This window comes from Acyrthosiphon pisum, chromosome A2 (genome assembly GCF_005508785.2).
Source record: "Acyrthosiphon pisum isolate AL4f chromosome A2, pea_aphid_22Mar2018_4r6ur, whole genome shotgun sequence".
Classification (NCBI taxonomy): Eukaryota; Metazoa; Arthropoda; class Insecta; order Hemiptera; family Aphididae; genus Acyrthosiphon; species Acyrthosiphon pisum.
In genome coordinates, this window is record NC_042495.1 from 598715 (window position 1) to 612363 (window position 13649).

Sequence of the window (13649 nt, forward strand, 5' to 3'; positions counted from 1 at the left end):
GTAGTGCATAGTATTTATATAAATTTCTCTTACGGTTTTATCCTAAATCATATTATATTATATTATAGAAACTAGAAAGTGTCAAACGATATTAAAAAGTTATTTAAATAACAGTTACTGTTGTCGAACATATTAATATATCAAGTAGGTACATAATGGTTCATGTCCGTATCCCGCATAATTTAAAATAGTCAATACACTAATAATATACTACCTATATATCATTCACACATTTTTTAATATTATATCCTATTAAACCTACTGAGTACTGACTATTGATAATATATAATATTACTAATACTTAGTAAGTAATTATAACTAATAACTTTACCATATATTATTTTTTTAGTATAATATTATAAATAGATAAAATTTATATTATTATTTACTGTATTGCCAGAATGACTGGGTCCAAAAAATAATGCACTTTTAACATTTAAAATAATAAAACATGAGCTGATGTGTCTTTACCTATGTGTATCATACAGCTGGTATATTAGCCTTGAACACGGATGGAATGGGCTGAACATACATATAATATATTATATGGACATTGGACATATGGTGCGCAGGACGCGAATAGGGGAGGGGAAGTTAATAAGACTAATATTTGCTAGCAAGCCAAATACAAAAAAAAACTGGTAGGAAGACCACTTCAAAGTTGGATGAACGAAGATACTAAATAACAATAATGATATAAAAAAGAAGGAGCGAAAATTAAAGAAGCTGCAGAAGATCGAAAGTGTTGGAGATCTTTGTTAAAAGCTGCAGTTACAAGTTCACATGTGAAAGGCATAATATATAGCAATAAAAAATTATTAATATAATAATTTGAATGTTATACTATAGTACCATACATTATTGTTATTAAAATATTAAGGGGGCTGCAGCAGGTTTTTTCAAAAATCAAAACTAATGTAGATTTGACCAATCTAGACATTAATTTTGTTTGTTATTGTGTTTTTAAATATATTTAAATTCCGTATCATAAAATAAACCTTAAAGGGGCGGGAGGGGGGTTCCAGTCAATGAAAAAAAGTAACTTTTAGACCAATAAGCTAGACAAGACTGGAAGAATTTGGTTTGACAGATTTTAATTTTGAAAAAATGGTTGAATTTATAAACTTCTAGACTATGTTTCTTAGGAATCACTTTTTTTAATTTAAAATCAGATGTGGCCAAAATAAGTATAAATGTAATGCAATTATTTCATGGGATTTCTAAAAAAAAAATGGTTATTTTAAGGTCATTTAAAATTGAAAATTGAAAATCGACTTCCTAAGAAACCTAGATATTTTATCAATGAATTCAAACATGTATAAACAATTTAAATCGGACATTCCGAAGTATGTGTAATATACCACCGCTTATTGGTCTAAAACGTATGAAAAATGCGTGAGCTGCAGCCCCCTTAACTTACAAGTCAAGTGAATACCTACACCATTTTACACGTATACCATTATGTTCTATATGCAAATTGCAAATAGAACATAATAACGAAGCAGTTGCGTAATTGAAAATATTTTATGGGGATAAAAAAAAGTTACCATTTATTTTTGTAATCTAACCTATAGGCTATATGTATACATTTATATTCAAAATTAAAATGTTGATAATACATTAGACAACAGCATGTAAACAAAAAATACAGGGAACTGGGAATTTATTCCCCCTCAGAATAATTAGGCTTAGCTTAGGCTCCTTTAACGATATAAGAATAAGTTAATGTTATGGATTTTTTAAAATTAATCTAAATATTTTCAAAATATCAGTCTGTATGACAATAATAGTATACGTAAAAGCAAAAAGTTTCAAGTCTCCACGATTTACGAATATCATTTTTTGAAAAAAAACAAAATAACTAAAATCGTTATTTTTCTTTTAAATTTCCAACTTATAGTTAAAATATAAATTTTAAATGTCAAAAAAAAGCTGTTAATATTACAGTCTTACATGTGTCGTGTACTCGTGTGGGTCACTGTATATAATAAATGGTATTAAATTTGAATTCAATTATGTATAATATAATATTGTATACGAAAAACGATTCTGAGCAGAGACATGAGTCCTGCAACATTTTTTTATCTATACAATAACTTTAAAAAAAAACTAATAATTGAAATTTTCTTATTCTTATAAATAACTCAAAATATTGTTGTATTTTATGGTGTATTGTATAGAAAATGTAATATAAACATGCGGTGAAAATTTTATAGTACCTACCTACAAATATTAGTTTTTTAGTTGCACTATAAAAAAATTTAATTGATTTGATTAAAAACTTATAATATATTTTGGCATTTTGCGTAAAAATCCACTTTTTTCTTAATATTTTTTTTTTGTTTTTCATAACGCTTTTGAAGCTATACTGATAATTTTCAAAAGTAACCTCTTAAAAATACCAACTAGATTCACATTCCCATCAGTAAAGGTGCTAAAGTTGAACAACTAAGTACCTATTACTACTGTAATAGAAAAAGAATTTACGGACAGAAAAAAACACATACCTATAACATAAAATTATGTTTTTTCGATATTTTTTAATTGTGGTAAGCGCAACTGTTATGAGGAGTGTTTATTATTTTTTCAAGCCTTTTTGATCATAAATACAGTATTAAGCATTTCAATTGCTCAAAGAAGGCCCAAATATTTTTTAATCATACTATGTCCGGGAAATGCTAATATACATATTTAGTGAACATTTTAATTATCAGTTATGGTTATTCGTTTATGAATTATAATACAATAAAATTGATTTTGTCAATAATATTGGTGTTGGTAATAAATAATAATATATTCCCGATTTTCAGTATTTTTAAAAAAAATTTATCCGAATATCAATGTTAACAAGTTACTTTTAGGCAACCCCCACCCCTAAAAAGTGACAACTAGATACAATTCAGGGAGGATCCAAGGAAAGGGGGCGCATGCCCCCTCCCAAACTTCTAAAAATAGATTTGTTTCTTGTAAAATAATATTGGATTTAATATAATATAATGGATCCAATTTTTTCTTTTATATATTCCTGGAGGCCAAGTGGCCAATATACTTTTTGTTGCTTTTACTTATTATATTACAATTTGGGCAGCTTATAGTCTTTAGTATAAAGACAATAATTCCCCCTTCCCAAGAAAATTTTTGTATTTGTCCCTGATTTACATTTAGGTATATTAATATTATTGTACATAGCCACATAGCCACATAGGTATGAATTATGATAAGTGATAACAAATAGGTTACCTTCAAGGTGGATTTATTTATTTATTTATTTATAAATCCACCTTGGTTACCTTATAATAAAAGGCTTATACAATTATACTATATTAGCTGATCCCGTGCACTTCATAGCCCGTTAAATGTACTAACTCTATATGACGCAAACTTTGTTCAATACGTTATTTAATATTCGGTATATATTATGGTGTTCAAAACTTATCTTAACTTTTCCGTTGCCCGGAAAAAAAATTCTGATTGTTCAACTCCTTTTGGGTGTAACACACTGTGGAAGCAATGTCTTTTTCAGTGTAAATGATATTATATTTTAACCGGCCGGTGTTCGTGAGATTCGTAGCAGTATATTATCGGGTGGGTAATCTACCTGCAGTAGATCGTGGACCCCGTGCTATTAAATGTATACTTAATTTAACTTTGAAGTAGGTATCAAAGTTCGCCGGTTGTCGTTTGCGCATCACTATTGTTATTTTTGACCTTTTTTGTAAGACAGTTGCGCATCGTTCGATTTTTGGGTTATACATCGTTTGCGCATCGATCGTTTAAAAGGTCGTACATCATTTGCGCATCAATATTATTTAACAATAGAACTGAAAAAAAAGGTGTATACCCAAAAGCGTTTAGCTTTTCTCAAACTATATGTACCTATATTTGTATTATAATTATAAGTCTAGGGCTCGGAAGTTATAGGAATTGCATATTTTTCTGTATGATCACAATTTGTAGCAGACCTAGCTAGAAATTTTAAGTATACAATTGCGAGTTGAAAAATTGAAAATTGAAAATGCATATTTTGCATATTTTACCAATTTTAGTTAAAAAAGTGCATATTTCATTGATTTTATATGCATATTATGCATATTTTATATTTTTCTAAAAAAATTGATTTTTTTCTTTCTGAACCTGTATTTTTCAACTAATATTGAATATAAAACTCAAAATTATCAACGAAGGTATTTATTGTCATCGCCATAGTCAATTACGGAGTTAATAACAGTGATATTGTGACACGTATTTAGTCTATCATGCTAGTATGCCGAAATACTTATTTGTAGGGCTCGGAAGTTGTAGGAATTGCATATTGTTCTGTATGATCTCAATTTATAGCAGACCTAGCTAATTAGATAGAAATAGAAATTTGAAGTAGGTATACAATTACGAGTTAAAAAAATTAAAAATTGAAAATGCATAATATTTCACCAATTTTAGCTAAAAAAGCGCATATTTAATTGATTTTATACGCGTATTTTTTCGCATATTTAACATTTTTAATGCATATTTTGCAATTTTTTCGTGCATATTTTACATTTTTTAGCTCCTACAACTTCTGAGCCCTAATTATAACTATGACTGTAATATTCTTTATTGAACTGAACAAAATTTTTACTCAAACTACCTATGTGTTATATGTATTATGTATATTTTTTACTATAACTATGGCCATGTAATGTACCTAATTCAACTGAATATTAAATTTTTAACTACAAAATAATTTGCAAATTGTTGAGCTTTTTATAAATTTGGTCATCATTTGAACTTTAAATGCTTATTGAACAAAAACTTGTGCCTATGTATATTAAATTATTCAATATCTATATAATATGTGTGTACAATTATTTTTATACCATTCTATTGTTTAGAATTTTGATGCGCATATGATGTACGATAATATGGTACAGGTAAACAGACGATGCGCAAACGATAATCTGCCGCCGATGCGCAAACGATGTACGATATTTTGGCACAGGTAAACAGATGATGCGCAAATGATATACGGCCTCAAAGTTATACCAAGTTAGTCGTTTTTACTTAATTCCATCTACGGTGGATTAATTGTAATCAATTAATACAAAATCCTAACCTAACCTAACCGTACTAAAATACGACGAATAAAAAAAAAACAAACATTCGTATGTATAGATAAAGAAGAAATAAAGCAATGGAAAAATTTAATCCGCCGAAACCGTTGTTCGAACTTGAGATATTCTGTACTTAAATACATAGATAATTGCCACTTCGCCTACACGCTTATCGCGTTAATAATAGTTATGATTATTAAAACCAATAGCAACCATTTTCAAACAAAAATGCCCATCGTAAATTTCATAATCCCTGTTTGAGCACCTCTTTGGGTTGGAATCTATCCTTTTTAAATTAGTCTATCATATTCTCAGAGATCTATTCTACACACAAATAACATTCATTTTTCATCATATTATATATTATATTGACAAAAAATAATAATACTAATCAACAAACATGCCCGATTAACCTATAGTAAGCAGTATAATACAATACACTAAATTTATACTTATTATTATTTTAATCTGCAAAAATAAACAACATTTTTTATTATTTAGTTTTTTTTTTCTGGACAGATGGCGCCACTGTTATATTCACATCTAGATTTCCTATTTTTCGGTGGATTTTCCTAGAATTTTCTTTCACAAGAACCTTGCCTTGACAATTACGAACACAACAAAAAAAGAATCAGTCAAATCGGCCCAGCCGTTTTCAATTGAAGAATTACTAATACTATTCATTTTTGACGCCATTTTTATATATACAGATTAATTATTCAACTAACGCTTTATTTTCAAAATATTTATTCAGTATTTTTGAGTAACTCCAAATCCAATTCACTATTCAGTAAACGGTACTGACTATAATTTTATGTACCCAGTGGCAGTAATCCTATTTATAGTCCATATGTTGCTTCAGCAACACATACAAAATTTAGCGAGTGGGTGGGTGGTTGGATGTAAACTGATTATTTATTATATTATATTATTATGACTAATTAGTGTAACATAATTAAAAACAAAACAATGCTAAATACAAGTTTTTAAATCAACCATTTTTAGAAGAAAACGTATCATTTATAATGTTATTTATATTAATTATCCTATTATAATCAAAATAATACCTACAGTAGGTATGTGTGGGAATTGATTTTTGCTATTTTAGATTATGAGCAAAGCAATACCAATTTTTGACAAATTCTATTTTGTATTTTTGATGTAACTCAAAAATGATTATTTTGCAATTAAGAAACATAGACGTAAACGTCCTACTATCACCAATAGGTACCTAAGTCTCAAAAAAAGTAACCTATCAACCATCAACGTCTGCTAGACCGCCATTTAATCATTTAAATGAATAATATAATGCAGTTTGCGGCGTCTAAAAAAGCTCCTGCCTTTTAAAAATTTAAGTATCATAAACGTCGTTTTGAAAACTTTTAAATTCCTTAATAATTGTTTATTTTATAAAAATAAAGATTTGTTTTGAAAAAAACATTATTAGATATATTATATTTTGTTATTGCTCAAATATTAACCAAAATATGTGACCCGTTGATTGAATATTGGTAATTTGTATTATTTAATACATTTTTACGTGGGTCCTCAGAATTTTCCTCAGCAATACATATTTATTTGAGGATATAGCTGTATACTGTATAGGTATACTATACTGCGGCCCCTGAGAGAGTATTACAGTTTTGCGCATGAAGACTGTAGGCATTCCCCACCTTGTGCCATTTAGTGTATGTCAAATACGTGGCGATGCGCGGAATCGAACGTGTTTTCGTCGGGCGACAGTATTACTCTTTCGTGGGCCGCGGTATAGACTCTATATTACAGACTATAGTAGGTAATGCTATATAGATTGTATAGTCAACAGGTATAAATGTAATACAATATCATACTACATACGTGAGTTTATAATAGTTATACCACTTATACCTTATATCTACACTTATAGTTCGTGCGACGGTACTCGTCGGTGTGAGTATGTGACTAGTGTATAACTAGTTGTGACAGTAACTACTGCAGAAGGCTCGCTTTGACAATATTAAGGGTACCGCGATGATAAAAAATAAATAATAATGTATATTTTCAGAAATCCATAATACAATCTATTGGCCATCTAATATCTTGTTATTTATGCTGTGTTTAAGTTGTTGATTAAGTCAAAAATCAAATTAATCAAAATTAAAATAATAGCCACCAAATTAATTACACCTATTGTTTAATATATATATATGTCAGATTATATATAAATATTAAATGGTATAGACTCAACCCAATTAGACATTTAGAGTATAAGACCTAAATTTTAATTATATCTACGGATCCAGCCGTTTCAGGAAAATAAAAGTTAAATATTTTCGTATTATACGTTTGAGCGTTTTTGAGTTATTAACTCAAAAAACTATTGTGAATTTACGACCAAGTTTTTTTTTAATTACACTAGTAACATCACACAAGGAACCTTGTATTAAATGTTCAATGTTTTTTATTTAGTAAACCATTTATTTTCTCGATAAACATTTAAAAAGAAGCTAATAAAAAATTAGATTATTACACTAAAAACCAAAGTCGATTTTGTCGAAAACCGATTTTGCATAAAAATTCTAGTTTTTCCTTAATTTTTATTTCTCCCGGCGCTTTTGAAAACTTTACTTTTGACACCCAAAATACCAACTAGATTCGTAGATTTTCTATCAGAAAAGATGCTGTAAATGAAGATAATCTAAGCATTTTTACTGTATTCATAGTTCTACTCAGAATCTGAATAAGTTTACCGGAAAGTTAAACTAATTTTTTATGAGCATTTGACGTTTAAATTTTTTCGACATTGGATTTTCAGCCGTATATTAAAAAATTCACATCGAATCATTTTCTTATTTTGTTGTAATTCAAAAACGAATGACAATAGATACTTCCAATTTTCACCATATATTTATTCTGATATTTTCAATACATGATACAATTTTAAAAAAATTTTGACTTGTAGATTCATAGATATTTTAAATTTTTTGTTTTTTTTTTTCAATAAATGCAGTCAATAAAATTCTATTTGTCAGATCAAAATTTGAATAACTAATAGAATAAAGTTCCTCATAAGCTCATAAAAGTTAACAAATATTTAAGATAAGTACATAGGCACGATTTTTCAAAAGCATTTAAAGCTTAAAATTTAATAAAATTGGTCAATTTATTTTGTGGTAACAAATTTATAAAATGTTTAGTTATTATAGCTAAGGTCTTAAAATATAAAACAAAGTATATTAGAAGTAGTTCTAACTGTCACAAATAAATCTAAAACAATTGTAAAAACACAGTTTTTTAGTGCTATTTTAAGTTTAAATATGGACAAAATTAGATATTTAAACGAAGAATCTTAACGTTATTTTTTGGTTATTTTTTTTGTTCAGTATATCCATGCCTGATTGAACTCAAATTTAACACATTCCATTCAATTGACCCACTTTTTTCCCTACGCATTTTAAAACTGCCAAATACTTAAATTTTGACCTCTCGAATGCACCAACTAGATTCACTTACCCACTACTAAATTTCATTGATTATTTTAATAGAAAGCAAAAGCTTAATATTTCATAATTTCTAAATTATTTTCTATACATTTATTTATCTGAGTAATTATTCAATCTAAAACTAATTCGAATGTATCTTGAAATAATTCATCTGCTCTTCGAGTAGGCTGTCGACAATGGAATCAGACTGCTAACAGCTGACAGTTATTATAATATTATCATTTATCAATATACTCTATAGAATATAGACATGGAGTTGTAAATAAAGTATATAATGCATATTGCCATATTGGCATATTGCAATATTGCAATCACTAAATTCCTTAATCTACATATTATATAAGTATGCTTTTTAAAATTGTGAAAAAACAAATATACATGAATTATGATTATTCAAAAAATAAAAACCAATAAACAATGATTATAAGTTATTACTTAGCCACTAAGGTATTATATGCGCGTGCAATGTGCATCGACAATTGACAACATAATTTACCGAAGTAGGTAGTGAAATGTAAATGGAATGTGATGGAGATTGGCAATGGTATTATTTTTAGAACATGCAATGCATTTTATAGTTTTCAGTCTTTGGGTGGGGCCTTGTATCTTCCCCTCGTAATTTAAAACCATTGCGGCACTACATACAGCACTGCAGTACCTTTAATGTTATATCTATATTTTAGATTCTGAGCGAAGTGATGAATGTATTGATTTTACAATCATTTGTTTTCTTTTTTTATTGTGCCTGTCATCAACTTTTAGGACTGTAAAAATGCTTAGATTTTTTTCAGCAGCATCTTTTCTGATAGAAAAGTGAATTTAGTTGGTACTTTGGGGAGGGGGGGCAAGTTTAATACAAAATTTACATTAATTTTCTGTTGGGAGAGGGGGTCAAAAGTAAAAAAATTCGCAGTAGTTTTCAAAAGCGGGGAAAAATTTTATTGACATTTACTTATAGAAAAAAAAAACTAAAAAATTGGAAACTGAAAATGTTAAAAATATTTTGACTTGTTTTGAGCTGTTTACAAACATTTTCAGTTTCCAATTTTTTAGTTTTTTTTTCTTTAAGTAAATGTCAATAAAATTTTATTTGTAGGGTCAAAAAAACTAAAATCTAAAATGTTCTGAGCAAAAATCTATCTGCGCTACGCCGCTACTAGAGCAACCTCCAATTATTGTTACATCTTAATATTTTTTTCTAAAGCTATGACTATGATAATGATATAATTATTACATGGTCTTTCAATACTATAATAATAATATAGTATTATTAGTATTATAGTATATTTCCCATTGATGATTGGTCTTATGCTTGTAAGTACGGACACATACGGCGTGTTACATAGGCATTTCGCAATGGTGGTTGGCACGCTGTGTACGCACACCCGTCGCCGTCTTATAACCAAATTCTGAGGTGTTAGGTTATTGTGTGAAACGAGAATAAAAGTGCAGATAAAATATTATTATTACATAACATGAAAGAAAACGGAATGCCCTTATTTTGTTCGTATTTAATTATCGTATACGCTGTTATTTTTTCAATAATATTGATCATTCTGTTAACCTGTTAACTGCTATGCCTATATGTGTAAGTTTACTATAACTTACTACTATTTTTTTATAGCAGAATATTATATGACTATTCATACAATAGTATATTTTATCAATTTATCATAACTATATAATTATTAATAAAATAAATAAAAGTAGGTAGGTAGTTAAATTTCTAATAAAATGTAAAATATATAACATATAAATAGGCAATGCACTTTATATTATTTAATTAATACAATTACTACCTACTTACTAAAAAAAGTAAAATCATTATATAACTGTTAAAACATTATATTAAATGTTAACACAAGAACTTTCAGTCACGTTTATTTTTGAAAATTTGTCAACAACATTTTGAACTAAATTTAAATCTTGAATTTTTTGTCTATGGATACTAAGCATACATAATACAGATAATAAATTATATTATACTTATTAGTTATTATTAAGTTTAATATCTATGATGATAGCTTATAATTTATATATCTGCTGTTCAAATCATTGAACTAAACACGTGTAAAATCATCGACATATTTTTCTTATATTAATATAATATATATTATTAACGATGGATAAAACTAATTTCTGTAATTATAGAACAAGAAGTTCTAGTAACGAATAACGAACACTATATGATTATCAATTTTCTTTATTCTATGTATCAATTATTGTAATATATTATGTATAAATGTATTGTAAAAAAGAAAAGCCGGGGGGGGGGGCATTCCAAATAAGAGAATTGTTTGTATTATCGTAGTATTGAATTATTTTTATTTTTATTTTTATTTTAATATTAATATTTAAGTATAAAACCGCTGGGTGTTATCAATGGATAACTTCCCAATCTTAATATTCGTTATATAAAACGTATATAAAACCTTAAAAACAAAAAATTTCAAATAATAATTAACTTGATAAATTAGAAAGCTAAGGTATTTCAACTGTCAATTAAACAAGTTATGATTATAAGTTGATTAGAAAATTAACTAACTAGTTAATTCCCATCGGCTACCTTTGCATAATATTAATATAATTTAATAATAATTCTTAAATATTATGTTACACGATTTAACTTATGTCTTACCTTACGGTAGCAGCTATTTTATCTACAGTAGTAGTAAAGACTTAGTACTTACAGTTCAACAGTGTTCATTGTTAACAGTATTCATGTGTCTTACATTCGTTTATTTGTTAGTTGTAATAATAGTAATAATTAATACCATTATAATAATGTAAAGCAATTAACACTAATTACTATAGTCTTTATAAGTACATTGTGGGCTGTGGCCAATCTATATGGCACAGGAAAAAATTTCGTACGAATGGTGCAGATTTCCGAGTGGGCATTTTTTTCCCGCCAAGGTCTTATTTAAACAACTCGTTGGTAGAGCGCGCTAGGGTAATACCTATCACCACGAATTAAGATAGTATAATACACATAGATAATATAAGAATTCTTAATTATCTATGATAATACACGATTAATACCATGGCTTAAGATAAAGTTTATTAAGTTTATCTTAAGCCATGATTAATACTTAAAACCACGGATATAGATACTATCTATATCCGTGCTTAAAACTAATAGTTTTTGGAATGAATATGATTGGAGAATTAATTATTGGGGAGAAAAAAAATTGGGAGAATTGGTAGCGATTCATTAAAGATAGTGTATCTTTAATCGTGGTATAATATCTCGTATTTCGTGCAATACTGCATTCGAGCAACCGTGCCTACCACATGCTACCACCTAACTCAGAAACATAGATAGAATTGTTTGAAACAAATAGGAAATTTTTTTCCACAAGCACCAAGATTTTTTTAAAATCAGTAAATTATTTCCATTTAACCTATAAAAAATGAAATGTAAAAACAAATATATTTTTTTATTGCGATTCATGACAAATAGAGAGAGGGAGGCTAATTTGGTGGATAGTGGGGATGAACACTCAGCTACTCATTAATCCAATGCAAAATGAAATTGTATACCTAGGTCCTAGAGGTCAATGAAGTGTCAGAGAATAATAACCAGGAATCATCAGTCATGGAAAATGAAAATGATGTACCTATCTAATGAACTATGAAATAATGATGACAGACAGGCCCGTATTTAGGGGGGGGGGGGCAAGTGTACCCTGTTGCCCGAGGTGGCAAATCGTATGATCAATTTAGGGGGCGGCAAATTTATGTTATTATTGTGTATTAATTATATTAAAAAAAAAAAAAAAATAAATATATAATATTTTTATTTTTACTATAATATTCTATTAAAAGCAAATATTACAGCTAAAAACGTATATTGTTTTCATCAATTAGTTGGAAAATAATATTAATAATTACAAAAAATATTTAAGGTAAACTATAAACTAAGAAAGGTGTTTTGCATTGGAATTTCTTGGTTGTGTATTTAATAGATTTTTGTTTTTCGATTTTTCGATTTTTACAATATGAAAAAGAAATTAAAGGCTTATGAAGAAATCATTGTATTAATTTTTGTTTTACTATTTTTTACAAAAACTATAATATTATGTTTATTTAACATTGGTTTCCTAGAGATTTAAGAGATAACTAATAGATGAGAATATTAAATATTTCCACCCAACGGGTGGAAATTTGCCAACTCGCGGACTAGCGTATAACTTTGAAACTAAGCCCGACCGACAAATTCTGCTTGAACTCATTGAAATATATAAAGGTTTCTAAAGCAAATCTGACCGCATTTATGCCACAAAAAATAGTTATACTTTAAGAAATACTTTTTTTAGGGGGTGGCAAAATGTGTTGCCCCGGGGCGCAAAATGTTCAAATACGGCCCTGAGTATGGGTGATCGAACACTGATATTATTTTTATAATAATTTTTGAATTGAATCTTAATTTATTATCCTATATTTTCTCCCAATTTTAAATGTTTAAAACGTCGGAACTTTATTGCTCCGTAACTAATTTATTAATCGGTAACATTGTCGATAAAGCCGAAAAATGCATTAAACTACTGTTTTTCTGTCCTTTTCCTGAGTATATACATACATTTCATTTCTTAATAAACACAATTTGCCGAGTTTAAGACCAATAAAAAAAAAGGTGGGTAAATGGATGTCGCTCTGCTGTACAGTAGGTTACAAGTGGGTCACATGTAATGGATTAAATTTGAATTCAATGATATAATATCATTGTATTAGAAAAACGATTCTGAGCAAAAACGGTCAGTCAGCCTAGGTTATTACTAAATATATATCTGATGATATTATTGTGAATAAAGTAATTTATGTATAACCTATTTACGTGGAACCTTGTTTTAAATTTTTAATCCTTAGCTATGAAAGTTGAACATTTTATACATTTTTAACTAAAAATAATTATTAAATTTTAAATTTGATATATTTTGTCAAAATTCGAACTTTGAATGCTTATAAAAAAAATTGTGCCTTTCAATGTTTTTCAACTGTTATTGTAACAATATATCAGAGCCTTGCATTACATTTTCACGCTTTTTTACCCAACAAATACATTTTTATTGATATT